The 14,260-nt window shown below is 43.0% G+C and overlaps 1 protein-coding gene across 2 annotated transcripts in view; it reads right to left on the reverse strand.

Moving 5' to 3' along the window:
* The window catches only part of TSPAN4 (tetraspanin 4), a 481,009-nt gene that overhangs the window by 407,277 nt on the left and 59,472 nt on the right, over window positions 1–14,260 (reverse strand). The gene's annotated exons all lie outside the window — the stretch shown is intronic.

Below are 14,260 nucleotides of genomic sequence, written 5' to 3' on the forward strand. Positions count from 1 at the left end.
TTCAAGTCTAGAAGACATCAAAAATCCTCCTCTTTGAGTACTGTGGCCATTGCACAGATTTCCCTTGACTTGTCTAACATGGGAGCCCAGGAAAGTACAGTTTAAGCAAAGAAGGCACCGGCACCACCAGCAGAGACCAAAGCTCCATCTCCCTCTCCACAAATGAACTGCAAATGAACTATAACCCCAGGCAAAACATTTTGTCTATTTGTGCCCCGCTTTTGTTGTCAGGTTGACTTTTTTTTTTTTCTCTTGTTTTGACCAGGGACCATCTTTTACAAGATGTTGATGTTTATTTTTCATGTGTTGCTGAGCACAACAGGGCCTCTAAACATTAACTTGAATAACAACAGGACCATCAGCTGCAGTGTGACTCCCATTAGTGCTACAAGGCTCCCCTCAAACCCAGCTACAGAAGACATCATGCTCCAGAGACCAGAAGCATCTTTCTGTCCTGGCTTGTGTCAAATACTTACTGGCTCTCTGGCACGCAATGACCTGGAGTCCATCTCAAGAGAAGTCTCTGACACATTCCAACTGTTTAGATATTTTTTCAGGCTAACTTCAAAGGTTCTTAAGGGGGCAAACTACAACTTAGCAAGAGAGGGTGAACTGGAATCATAGAATCAACTAGATTCGAAAAGACCTTTAAGATCAAGTCCAACCTTTACCCCAGAACTGCCAAGACCACCACTAAGCCATATCACCAAGGGCCTCATCTACACATTTTTCAAATAGTGTGGTGATGCCACCACTTCCCTGGGCAGCCTACTGCAACACCTGATCACCCTCGCAGTGAAGAAATTCTTCCTAATATTCAATCTAAACCTCCCCATGCACAGCTTGAGGCCATTTTCTCTTGTCCTATCACTGGTTACTTGGGAAAAGAGACCAGCCACCTCCCCTCTCCATCCTCCTTCATCTGTAGCTTCATCCTGGGTAGGTGGTCTGTAACAGACTCCTAACTGCTTGGTTGGCTTTCCCCCTGTTCTTCACCCACAGACATTCAGCCCTCTCACTCACAACATTGAGTTCAAGGCAGTCAATGCACTCCCTGACACACAACATAACCTCAATACCTCTTTTTCCTTGCCTATCCCTTCTGAAGAGCCTGTAGCCATCCATTGCAGCATTCCAATCATGCCAATTGTTCCACCATGTTTCTGTGATGGTGACTATGTCATGATTTTCCTGCTGCACAATGGCTTCAAGCAACTCCTGTTTGTTGGCCATATCGTGAGCATTGGCATAGATGCATTTAACTTGCCCTGTGGATCTGGCCTTTAACAGTGGTGTGCTATCCCCTGGCTCATTTCTAGTAGGCCTGATTTTATCCCCTTCCCTTTTGGAATCTAGTTTTAAAGCCCTGTCTATGAGCTCTGCTAGCTCCTGGGCTAGAATTCTTTTCCCTCTTTGGAACAAGCATACCCTGTGGGTCACCAGCAGGCCTGGTGCCATGAAGACTGACCCATGGTTCTGATGCTGACACCAGTCCCAAAGCCAGAAATTAATCTGCAAGATTTTTCTGAAACTATCATTGCCATTGCTTGTGACTGGCAGGAGGGACGACAAATCTACTTGGGCTCCCGAACCCTGGACCAGTCATCCCAAAGCCCTTAAATCCTTCTTGAGTCTCCTCAGGCTTCCTGCTGAAGAGATTTCCTCATTGCCCACCTGGAGGACTAAAAAAAAGATAGCACTCGCAGGACTGTACCAGAGAAGTGAGTTTTCTAGTAACATCCCTCACCCTGGCCCCAGGGAGGCAGCAGACTCCCCTGTGAGCCAGGTCGAGTGGATACATGGGGGCCCTTTGCTCCCCTCAGGATGGAGTCACTAATCACAGCCACTCTTCTTTCTTCCTAGTAGAGTTGCTCGCAATGCAAGGCAACTCTCTGACTCTTCCATGGCGACTCTTCCAACCTGGATGATACTTGTCCACTTCATCATTTTCCTCATTTTCCTGATCCTCGAACACCAGGGCCTCCGATCTCGGAACTGCTGTCAGAGACAGATCCAGGTGACTTTCTCTGTGACCCAGGATGGCTGTTTCTTGGGGATTATATTATTCTGCAAATTGATAGAGGAATCTGGTTTCCAGGTGCAGGACATCTCAGTGCCCTACCACTGCCCAGAGCTTACTGCTGCTTCATAGAATCACAGAATGGTTTGGGTTGGAAGAGACCTCAAAGATCATCTAGTTCCAACCCCTTCCCCTAGACAAGGTTGCTCAAAGCCCCATCCTGCTTGGATTTGAGCACTTCCATGCATGGGGCAGCCACAGCTTCTCAAGGCAACCTGCACCAGTGTAATTTCTTCCTAGTATCTAAAATCTAAATCTACCCTCTGCCAGTTTAAAACCATTACCTATCTCATCAGTCCCTGATAAAGAGTTTCTCCTTATCTCTCCTGTAAGCCCTCACACCACTCAGCTTGACTTCATCAGCAAACTTGCTGGGGGTACACTCAATCCCACTGTCCTGTAAAAGGCCAACAGATTTGTCAGGCACAATTTGCCCTTGGTGAAGCCATGTTGGCTGTCACAAATCACCTCTTTTTCTTTAGAGAGGATCTGCTCCATGATCGTGATGGGCACTGAGGTGAGACTTACAGGACTGTTTAAAGGCAAAGAGTGAATTTGGAAGTTAGGAGATAGGACCATGATGTGCTAATATTGCCTGAGTTTTCATTCTTCTGAGCCCAGTCAGGTTTTTTTTTCCTTCCCCTTAAGCCAGAAAAATAGCTTCACCCCCTCCTATTTTGAGGCAAGAGCCATAATGTGGTAAGGACACTAAGCTGCACCCATTTGGGCAGTAGTTCTAAGAAACAAAACCATTATCAACAGAGACATGATCAAAGGCATTTGACGGTAACTCTTGAAAGGAGGAAAGACTTCGCTGCATGAGTCTTCCCATGAGGCATTACAAAGTGACCTCTGTTTGCTAGTGCTCACATAGCTACACAGGGCCAGATATTACCAGGGACAGCAGGAAGCAGAGAATAGAATCATAGAATAATTAGGGTTGGAAAGGACCTTAAGATCATCAAGTTCCAACCCCCTGCCATGGGCAGGGACACCTTATGCTAAATCATATCACCCAAGGCCTCGTCCAGCCTGGTCTTGAACACTGCCAGGGATGGAGCATTCACAACCTCCCTGGGCAACCTATTCCAGTGTCTCACCACCCTAACAGGAAACAATTTCCTCCTTATATCCAATCTAAACTTCCCCTGTTTAAGTTTTAACCCGTTACCCCTTGTCCTATCCCTACAGTCTCTAATGAAGAGTCCCTCCCCAGCATCCCTACAGGCCCCCTTCAGATACTGGAAGGCTGCTATGAGGTCTCCACGCAGCCTTCTCTTCTGCAGGCTGAACAGCCCCAACTTCCTCACAGCCTGTCTTCATACGGGAGGTGCTCCCGTCCCCTGATCATCCTCATGGCCCTCCTCTGGACTTGTTCCAACAGTTCCATGTCCTTCTTATGTTGAGGACACCAGAACTGCACACAATACTCCAGGTGAGGTCTCACAAGAGCAGAGTAGAGGGGCAGGATCACCTCCTTCGACCTGCTGGTCACGCTCCTTTTGATGCAGCCCAGGATACGGTTGGCTTTCTGGGCTGCAAGCGCACACTGCCGGCTCATGTTCATTTTCTCATCAACCAACACCCCTAAGTCCTTCTCCGCAGGGCTCCTCTGAATTTTTTCTCTGCCCAACCTGTAGCTGTGCCTGGGATTGCTCCGACCCAGGTGTCCTGATAGATCACAGACAGATCGTGCCTGATGTTACAAGGGCATGCAGGACATACACATGTAGAACTACTCACAACTCCCCATATTGAAGGGAACACACAGAAATTCCTGATGCACACAGATCAGGCACAGTCACCTCCACCAGTGGCAAGAGGCATTTTTTAGTCTCGTCTTTGCTTTCAACTGCTGCCTCTACTCTTGCATTAGTGGACAGTGCCTGTAACAAATAAAAAGTTATTCTGTGAAGTCCTACTAAACACAAGAGGCTGTTGAAAATCTATTTTAAAGCAGATACGAACACTGCTTATTCTTGCTTTTAAGAAAAAAAAAAAACAAACAACAAAAGAAATGTCAGGAAGTTTCATCTCTGTACCACCATCTACCCCTATATTTTGGGGGGGGTTAAATTAAGGTTACATTGTATTTCTTGCCCACATGCTCTCTCTTCAAACAAAATTCCACCTGACAACTTGCAATCATTCTATTTATTTGAAGTCTCTCCTTTCAGTTCTTATTGCTTGATACACGATGTCTCCTTACCCACAGAAAAGGCTACAACTCTGCCATGCCCATATCCATCACCATGTACCCAACACCTAGCAAATCTACCAGATAAGCTACCTCCAGCTAATATCTGCACAAGCTTCAATTCTTGAATTACCCTTGGGGATTCTGCTATGTTTTTATACATATATATTTTGAAAAAAAAAAAAAAAAACAAAACAACCATTGGACAATATCAATAGTTACTCCCTTCCCACTCTCCTTTTTAGGTTTTCCCGAACTCTACACTGATCTCATCTTCGTTACATCAGAGTTAACCCTGACGACCATATTCCTGCAACATTAGTTAACTTGCAGAAGTCAGGCTAAGGAGCTCTGCCAGTACCCAGCACTGAACATGCAACTAGAGACAACAGCACCAGCTCAAACAGTCGCTTGCGGCACAGAGCCACCGAAACTTCAGACATCACAGAAACAAGCAGAGGTGCTATGTGGGACATGCTACCAGAGGGCACAGGAGCAGCTCCCACAACACCCTTCTGTGCCTGTCATAATTCAGACACTGTTACAAACTGCACAAATATTTTAATGGTTTCAACAGTTGTAATTGAATCAAAGTGATTAGAAGTCTGAAATATGAAACCTTAATTAAGGTCAACAGCTTTAAACTTGGTTTCTATTTTTAGCTGTCATGCCTGAAAAAGGACTGACTCTCCCTGCTTAGGAACTATGAAAAGCTACCAATGATACACTAAAGTTCAGCATGCAAAGTTGCCAAAGATACATCACCATTCATTCAACTAAGTACTTACGTAATAAATTACACATTTATTCAATCTTCAATTTTTGCCATTTTTAGATGAATGAATGATGGTTTTCCTTTTTACTGAAGTTGGGGTGAGTTTTGTTTGCTTGTTTCTTTTCTTTTGTTGTGTTTTTTTCTGTTTAACTTTTACTTTATGTCAAGCTGTCCTTGAAGGAAAACTGAAAGCCAGTTAAAATCTGCAGAATCAGCATTTATTTGCTACCTAAAGTGCCCTAAACTTGATGGCTTACTGAGAGAAGAAAGTGGATTTAACAAACCTCACATTTAAAAGTTTGTGAAATAGTACAGTCTGCACTGCAAGAAAGAAAGTTGACTGGTTCTACCAGAGTGAAGAGAACAACTCGCCATCCTTCATTTAGTCTTTCTTCAGTCCCTCCCCAGCCCAAGCTACAGGGAATTCTCAACTCTCCATCAGTCTCACAACTTCACAAGTTACCTGTCATGGAACTGATATTGTTGTAAAACTTAAATGACAAATATTCTCCCTACACCTGCAGAACAGGCTACTGCTCTCACTGGTTATCCTGGCACAGCAGTGAACTCTTTTTTCCAAACAATTAAGCCATTGATTTCCTGTGGTTAGAGTACTTTCATTTTCCTTTAAAGCCCTAGCCAAACCTCCACTGATAAATACTTTTTCATTTAAGTGCTATTAAATGGTCAGGGAAAGTTTAAATTTTAATCAGATTTGTCATTATTTCAAACTTACCATTAAAGAGGTTTCTTTTCAGAGAATATATTTAATTTCATATTTACAATTATACACACACAAATTTGATTAAGACATAGCACTGGTTGCATACATTGATTTCAATGCTTCTCCAGTGACTCTGACCATGAAGCAATTCCAGGGCTTTGGGAAAAATAGAGTGCATTTAAAATATGACAGGTACCTTGCTTCTGAAATATATTCTCAATGGACATAGCCAATTGTCTCTCACTGTAAGCCTTGAAGCAGAGATCGTAGGTATTTTCTAAAGGAGTTATTCCATTTCCCAAAGAGCTGACACATCTCTTATATATCACAATATTGCATACATTTGTCCCTCTGCCATCTTTATGAGCACTATCCTTCCCACTCTGTAATGGGTATGGACCCAAGACATTATGATGAAGGCAACACCAGCAGACTATTCCCTGCTCTCCAAGCTCTCTCTGGCAAGGGTAATGCAGCACTGCCTGGACTAACTGGTAGTTTACTAGCTAGGTCCAGAGTCACACCATACTCTTTCAGAGGCCCACCTAATATCACGGCATGACATTGAATCATAGCAACACTTTAAGTTGCCCTGGGATTATCCACAACACTTGACATCATGCAGCAAGATGGAAGTTACCTTCCCAAGGAGTCTGCTGCTGAGCTGGGAGATGAACCAAGTACCCCCATGCTCCAGGGAGCACCCAGCTCCACGGGGAGCAACAGCCAGGTAAATGCCATCCCATAAGCATGCCCTGAGCAAACACTCAGGAGCACCTGCATAGGATCAAGGTAGACAGGAAAAGCAGCCAGTGTAGGCAAAGGAAATTTTGGTGGCAACAACAGTTTACATGTCTTTTATTTCTACTGAATTAGCCAGGTGAAGCACTTCAGGACACAGCACTGAGTTCTCTAATGCTGCAATGTCTGAAAAACAGTCAGTCCACACACCCCCTCCTCCTTTAAATCTTTCCAGCTTTTCCTTTTAAGCTAGAAACTTAAAATTACTGTTATCTTAGTTTTGTTGCTGTCAATACACCAAGGCATTTGTTTTGATCACAGAAAATCTCTGAGGCAGTAAACTACCTCATACAAGTTTTATGTAATACACAGTATTTCTAGGGAGAAGACACACCTATCTTATCTTTGCCCTTTGCGGTAACTTCACAGAGTTAAAACAACACATTCCCAATTTTGAGGAAAGACTAGATTGTTGGCTCTCTTAAATCAAGTAAGTTTTTCATGTCAGGTTGTAGCAAATCACTCTGCTCTGATCTTCCATCTGGCCACAAGCCCCCACGCTGGCAGGGCAGTGTAGCATTGGCTGTGAGCACTTCGGCCAGCTATTAGAAAATAACACTGTTGCTGGCCCAGAATTAGTGCAGCCATGGCAGGCACTTCGTGGCAACTGAAGAGCTGCTGCGCAGTAATTTAAGAGCACTAATGTTTGGCAATATGGTGTGAGCACTAAGTGGGTGAAGTAAAGCACAACTCAGGGGCCAGGATAGCCGCATTCACATTGTCCAAACAGTTCTTCACTTTGACAAGTGTTGCTCTAAGGAACTTTCTGACAGTCTTAACCACTGGGTTTCTCCACAGAATCATAGGCCCAAGTCCCCTTCTACCTGGGGTGAGCACTTGCATTCAGTTTGCTTCCAGCCAAACCCTTTCAGACATCCCACCCACCCCCCCCCCCCCCCCCGGCCATTCTTGCCACAGAGCATCCCCCAGGACTTCACAACCTGCTGCCCTAATCTTCTTAAGCTCTGCAAAAATTTGGATGCCCTGGGTAGCTCTCTCAAGCATACAGTCCCAGTGATAAGGCGAGAAGCCCATTACAGGATAACTGCACAGAATACATTGAAAATGCATTTGGAGTCTAAACAGGAGTCAAATTATCACCTTTCAGACAGAATCAGTAACAGTTTCCAACTCACACTTATTTGCAAAGTTCAGAAAGTATCATCTAAACCAGTACCTAGATACTAGGTATCGATACCAAAGATACTAAACAACTATACACATTGCTGGTACTTCAAACACCTTCACTCCAGCGAAAGTTTTAAGAAACATATTTAATGGGACCCACCTAGCACCACGAGGCCTCAGGATAACCCAATGAATCTCATGAAGAATCGATATAGCCTACTGCACTTGCTTGTGTAGAAATGAAGGTTGTCTTAAACCACTGCAAATATTTTTTAGTATTTTACAATCAGCTGAGAGACCCCAAATGGCTTCAGCATCAACACCTTTCAATTATTTAGAAGGTTTTTGGAAGTTTTATGCTGAGTCAGTTACAGTAAAGCCACATCACACCATACTGGTTAAAGCAACTCAACAGCAGATGCAGTTTATTACCTCCTCTCCTGATTCCTCTTCCACAGGCAAAGAAATTATCAGAAGGACTTGAGCCTTCACTTCTCTGCCCCTCAGTTATCACACACAATACAGAGGACATGCCAACTGATATGTTTTGAGACCAAAATCTGCCCTTTGACAGCAGAAATCATCCTTCAATACCTATTTGCTACATCTAGCTCAGGAAATTTCTGGTGTTGCTTGGGGCAAACTGAGCAGTACAGCATATAACTGATTACCTGCTTACACTTAAAAAAATAGGGGGAAACAGGAAAAAAAAAAATATATATATATACATGAAATCATGAAGAAAAAAAAAAAGCAAAGCTCCACAGAAGTCTATGACAAATTAGAAAGTCCAGCTTTGAGCTTTAAAAACGTATAGAAGACAAAAATCATCCATCTCCAGGAAAATCCAAATTTAAACGATTTCACTTTGATTGATAGTAGTTTTCTGCTGTCACACAAGAGTTGGTCAAGTAGATGAAATGCTACATGTGGAGACTAAACTTGCAGGGATAACAGCCGTTTACTGGCCACTAGTAGTCTAACAACATTATGGCTAACCAGCATATTTCTCGTTAGCACCACGCTAGGGACCCAAGTCAATCACAACTGTAATGTCTATCTTTACCTCTCCCCAGCAGTTTCTGCCATCTGCCTTTGCTCTGCTGTCTCATCTTCAGCCTGGCACAGTCTAAAACCACTCTCTAGCTAACACTTCATATGCACGCTGTTATTCACTTTGTACAGCTAGTGCTCTACTCTCTTGCAAACACAGTGCTTGGCAGACACCCATCTATTATAACTAGCATGCACTACTCTAATAAAGACAAAACACCCCCAATCCAGAACTCAAAAGAAGGCAGGCTGCTTCCAGTAATGCCTGCTCATACAGCGCTGTAAGCATCACTGATGCACCAGGGTTGTCTGAAATCCGTGAGTTAGCTGATCCCTGCCTTGAGCAGGTGGCCAACCAAAGCACGCATTTGATTTTCAACTATGAGAACTGCTGCTGTTGCTACCTAGAGTAAGACTATACTTAAGAAATATGCTGCAGCTGTATCAAAACTTTGAAACACTTAAGGTATAAGTAAACTCCTGCTGTGAAGATAACATCCTCTTGCTTCTGGTCTGCTTTAACTTTAGGTAGTCCACGGGAGAATAAGGCAGAGGGATGATACCTCACAGCTGGATGGGAACAAGAGCCGAAAGTCAGCCACAGGAAGTCAAGCAAAGTCTAGAGCTGGCTAGAAGAAAATAATTCCTCTTTATGGGCAGGCTGTGAAGTATAAGCTGATAAAATTTGCTCATGTTCTACAGAGCATGAGAGAGGCTTAAGAAACACCATGTAAACTGAGGAATAAAAGTTTATTGTGTATGGCCTGTGCTTTCCATATGCCAATACCAGAATATTCTAAACAGTAAGCCAATTTCATCTCCTGTCAATGCAAATGTAGCCAGCAGTTCCACACTATCTCCTTTCTACACCTTAATCTCACAATGTAGATGACTCATATCAACCATTACCTCTTCCGCTTCACTTCCACTTTTCTGCAAATATTATTAAGAAACCTACAACTACATGACAGTTCCTATTAGGAACTGGTGATATTTCTTAACCACACAAACATACGCATAGCTGTGTCTGCCCTGCAGCCCTCCACCTGGAAGGAAATCCAACCACTGAGGAGGAAGAGTGTGGAAAGAGAGGAGGATGAGACTCCAACAATTTGGAAGCTCCTTCCCAGCAAAGAAAGCACAGATTACCCTAAAAGATGCATCTGTGCCAGTTCTATGCATTAACAAAGCTACCAGGGTCCTCAGGTTTCCCCTCAGCTCTTCACAGCCCTGCCATGCTTGTCTAGGACACAGGTTCTCAGATGGGGTGAAACGCATGACACTCTACCCAGATCCATGAAGCATGGCCAGTTTATACTGATTGATGATCTGGCTCAACATATCCAAGGAACTGACACACTCATCGGTTATCCTAAAAAGCAGGATATTACAGTAATTTGTGACAGCTGCTGTGCATAGCTTTTTAAAATTCTATCCTATGCCTTCAAATACAGCCAGCATTGGACATGTCCTTTACTAGGAAAAAAAACATCTGTAGTTCAGCACCCTGTACAGCCTAAGTGTTACTTGCCAGCATTTACAAAGCAGCAACACACAGCATAAAGGTTTTGCTAAGACAAATTCACATGTACTGATTTCAGTGAAAGTAAACCCAAAACCACGTTCATCTCCTCATTGACAAAGTCAAGCTTGACATCCTCCCTCCCTCCTCCATTAACCACCCAGTTCTCTTTTCTGACTTTATAGTGTTGCATTTCTCTCACTTTTAAAAGGCACACAAAGGCACAGCCTGAATTCATAAGGACAGAACAAAAAACAATTTCCCTAAACCTTCTGAAATGTCTCAAATCTAAATATTTAAAGATACCCCCTTATGCCCGTCTACACAAATACCTCTTTACAGTCCTCAAAGCGTCACTCCACCTTTGCATCTAATGTACCTAATGTACCATGCCCTTGCTGCTGTACTTACTGCAAAAGGGTTGGCACAAGAGAGCAGACGGGACAGGACAGGACGGCTTGGGCCCTTTCACCTCCGGTACATTTGTACAACATGTACTGCCCCTGCCTCTGGGCCGAGAGGTTGGGGGGAGATTTAAACAGAGGAGGCTGGGAGAAAAGAGAAACAATTTACCTCATTTACAGGTTTTCAGACCAGTGTCTCCAGTCACTTCTTACCGTTAGAGGTCAGGAAGGACTTTGGCTACTGACAGGCATTTTTCCCTCCTCCTCCCTCACCTGAGAAGTGATGATATTTGCCTGGACTTCATGACTTGAATTCACAAGTAAATGTCACACACATAAACAATTACAGCTCTACCTACAACAAATGAGGTATGTCCTGTTCATACTGGTGGTAACAGCTCTCTAGAGTAACATAAGAAATTCCCTCACAAAAACACCCCAGTGGTGTCCCAGACTTGTTTGCCTGACTCTTTGCCTTTTGAATTAATGGACTTGAATGTATATCAATATATGGAACCTTAGGCACATACAAGAAAGACGACTAGTGAAAATAATTCCTACAAACCCAATAATTCCTCTTAGAAATGCCTTCAACTGTGTCTGCAAGATAAAATAAACTAACAGTCTACAGGCTGTGGGGAAGAAGAATTAAAAAAACAACCAACCATGGAAGGGAGATGCGTGAGTGGAAAAAGAATACAGCAAAACAAGCTGAAAAAGCCCTGCATTTATCCCCTCGTGGAAGCTATCTGGACAAACCCCAGGCCTGATGCCTTTTTGAGTAGAAGAATCAAACAAGCAAGAAAAAAAACAGGAGACTGAAGCCCATTGCCACTTTGTTATAGCACTGATGGAACACAGCAGGAGGACTCAGGACAGCTCTTCCCATTTTGTGCTCTGATAGCACTAAAACAACTTCACAAGACTAGTGCAATGCTCATGCCTCTGCTCCCTAATCCCCACTGTGGTAGCAACAGATACTGTAAAGGCATAAATCCTGTGCTATAAAGCTACGATTGCAAGACAGCATGCTACAAGGAAGAGAAATTGATTCTAATTACAGCTCTGATCCCTTTACTCCTGCACCTGCAAGAAAGTAAAGTTTAAGGAATCTGCTTTACCAGTCAAGCTTTTGCCATTATATGCAAAAGCCACCCCACTTTGTACTCTGAACTAGCCATGCACTGTAGTATATTCTTCATCTCCCTACCCAGGAGCCTCTCAGTAGCTCTACCTGGCCATAATTTACATATAAACTTTTACAGAGACTATGACACACTTTTAAACTGGGAATGAAGTTACCAAATTAAAAAATTTGAGGACAACTTTTATAACCTCCCAGTTGGCATTTACTGCATCATGTTAAAAAAAACATAATGTGCTTCTTCAGTCTTTTCCTTGGTTAGAGGCTTTGTTAAGAGTACCAGTACACATATACGCACCCTGAGTCACCAACTGGAGACACTTCATATGCCTCAGTTCTACCCTTATGTCAACAACTCCAGTTTAAAAGCCAGAGCAAAGGCAGAGAGAACATAAAAACCAAATTCATAAAGTTCCTCTCATCTCTTACATGCCAAATGGAACAATATTTACACTGGTCAGCTGCATCTGTCAGGGAATTAATACAAAAGTGAGCATTGTTTTGGCCAATTTATTGAATAACAAGGATATTTTATGAGCAAACACTTCCCCTACCCTATTAGTCACATCCATCTAACCACTGTGCCAGTAAAGATGCACAAAAATATTCTCTTCAATAAGGAGAGTCAGAGGAATGAAACAAAGGGTTGCAATGGTGTCAGAAATAGTCCTTTCAGAAGAGCATCAATACGTTTAAATAAAGATACTAGTTTAACAAGAGCAAATATATTACAGTACTTCTCCTCAGATAAGAAATAAGCAGTGTTTAGTCAGGTAGTCAGTTTGCCCTAGTGGAAGCATTTCAATTACTGAAAAATAACATTTCACATAAAAAGCTTTCCAGTTTCATAGTCACCACAGTTATTATCCCAGAATAAGAATGCCTGATACTGGTATCGTTTGTACTTCTACAAGAAGTTAGAATAGTACATTTATACTACTCCAACAGGGATAGCAAATGTTATAATCAATTTAGCAAAGTATTTGCCCTCCCCCTTCATCACAGATGCAATCACCGTCACATACTGTGGGATAGTCCCATTTCAAGGCAAGGGAATGCTGAACAGTGTGGATGTGAAGAGCTGGATTCCACAAAGGGAACAGCCACTGGGGAAGAGAATAAAGTGCGTTTTACCCTCTAGTTCTCATTTTCTTTTCAAGGAGCATGCAACTTTTGTGGATCTTGCTACTGGGCACATTTTGTAAGGCAGAAAGTAACTCCATTATAGATTTATCTCTCTCTTCTGCTAACACTTCCTTTGTAAGATCAGCAAGTAAAGTTTCCATAAGGTCAAAATTGGCTTTTCACCCTCTAGAGACTGAACTGGTCTTTTCAAGCAGTTTAATAGCCTTTATCTCCTGAAAACATTTCAGTTCTGTGGGTGGCTCGTCTGATTCCCCTTGCATTGTAAGTGTATCTGCAAGCCCTGCAGACAGCATCAGGCACACATTATACAGTATAGCCACCAAGTGACATTTTTCTGTTGAATACCCATAGATTAAAGGAGCACATGCCTCGGATAACATCTACCCTCTACACCTATCAAAACTAAGGAGACTTTGGACCAGCTCATAAGTTGGCTTGGCCAATTCTGTGACATGCAGCTTCAGCTTTGCTCCCCTTTTAGATGCATTATAGCATATTTTCCAAGACTGTTAGCTGTCAGCACCTTCTTCCAAGCAGAGCTAACCCTGCTCAGAAATACTAGAAAGGTTCTCAAGTGAACAAAACATTCACGTCAGGAGAAGTTCTGGATGTCCAGCAATTAAAGACATTCACTGGATTACAGGGTATCTGTTCTGTACGTGTGTGCAACATGGTCCAGGGAGACCACCTTCTGACACAGACCAGTCCTATGTCCACAGTACTTCAGTTATTCTACGTGAAGCAGTGAAGCAAGCAGGCACCACAGTGTGGAAATGTGAACTGCTACTGTGCGTGCTCATGTGTATACACACACATTATTAAAATCTCTTTTTTATTACAGGTACTACACAGAAGATCAGCATCAGGAAAAAATACGACTCCTTCACACAAGGCACCGTACCTGTTCACCTTTAATATGTGTGGGTTAGTTTATATCTCCCTCAGCCACAAGCTATGATATTTGTACATCCTAGTCTTTACTGCAGATTTTCTCACCTGTGAGGCATGGGTTCTTATCCTTACGAAGACCAGATAATATAGATATACTGATACATTCATATTGGCTCAAGGTTCAGCTTCAGAGTAGACAACCACACTTATTACTTACTCTGCCTCCAATGCTGGTTTGCCACACTAGTTTTGCTGGTACAAACTCAATCATCTAAGCAACCAACATACCACATACTCCAGCAAGCTCAGTTGTTCTTGGGTACAGCTAAGAGTGCAGAGACACAACCAGAAAAGGCTGGGTCTGAGGCTGTTACATGGTCACTTTAACCAACATA

The sequence above is a fragment of the Pezoporus wallicus genome, unplaced genomic scaffold (assembly GCF_028554395.1).
Source record: "Pezoporus wallicus isolate ANWC-B61680 ecotype Strahan unplaced genomic scaffold, APGP_CSIRO_Pwel_v1 scaffold_6885, whole genome shotgun sequence".
Classification (NCBI taxonomy): domain Eukaryota; kingdom Metazoa; phylum Chordata; class Aves; order Psittaciformes; family Psittacidae; genus Pezoporus; species Pezoporus wallicus.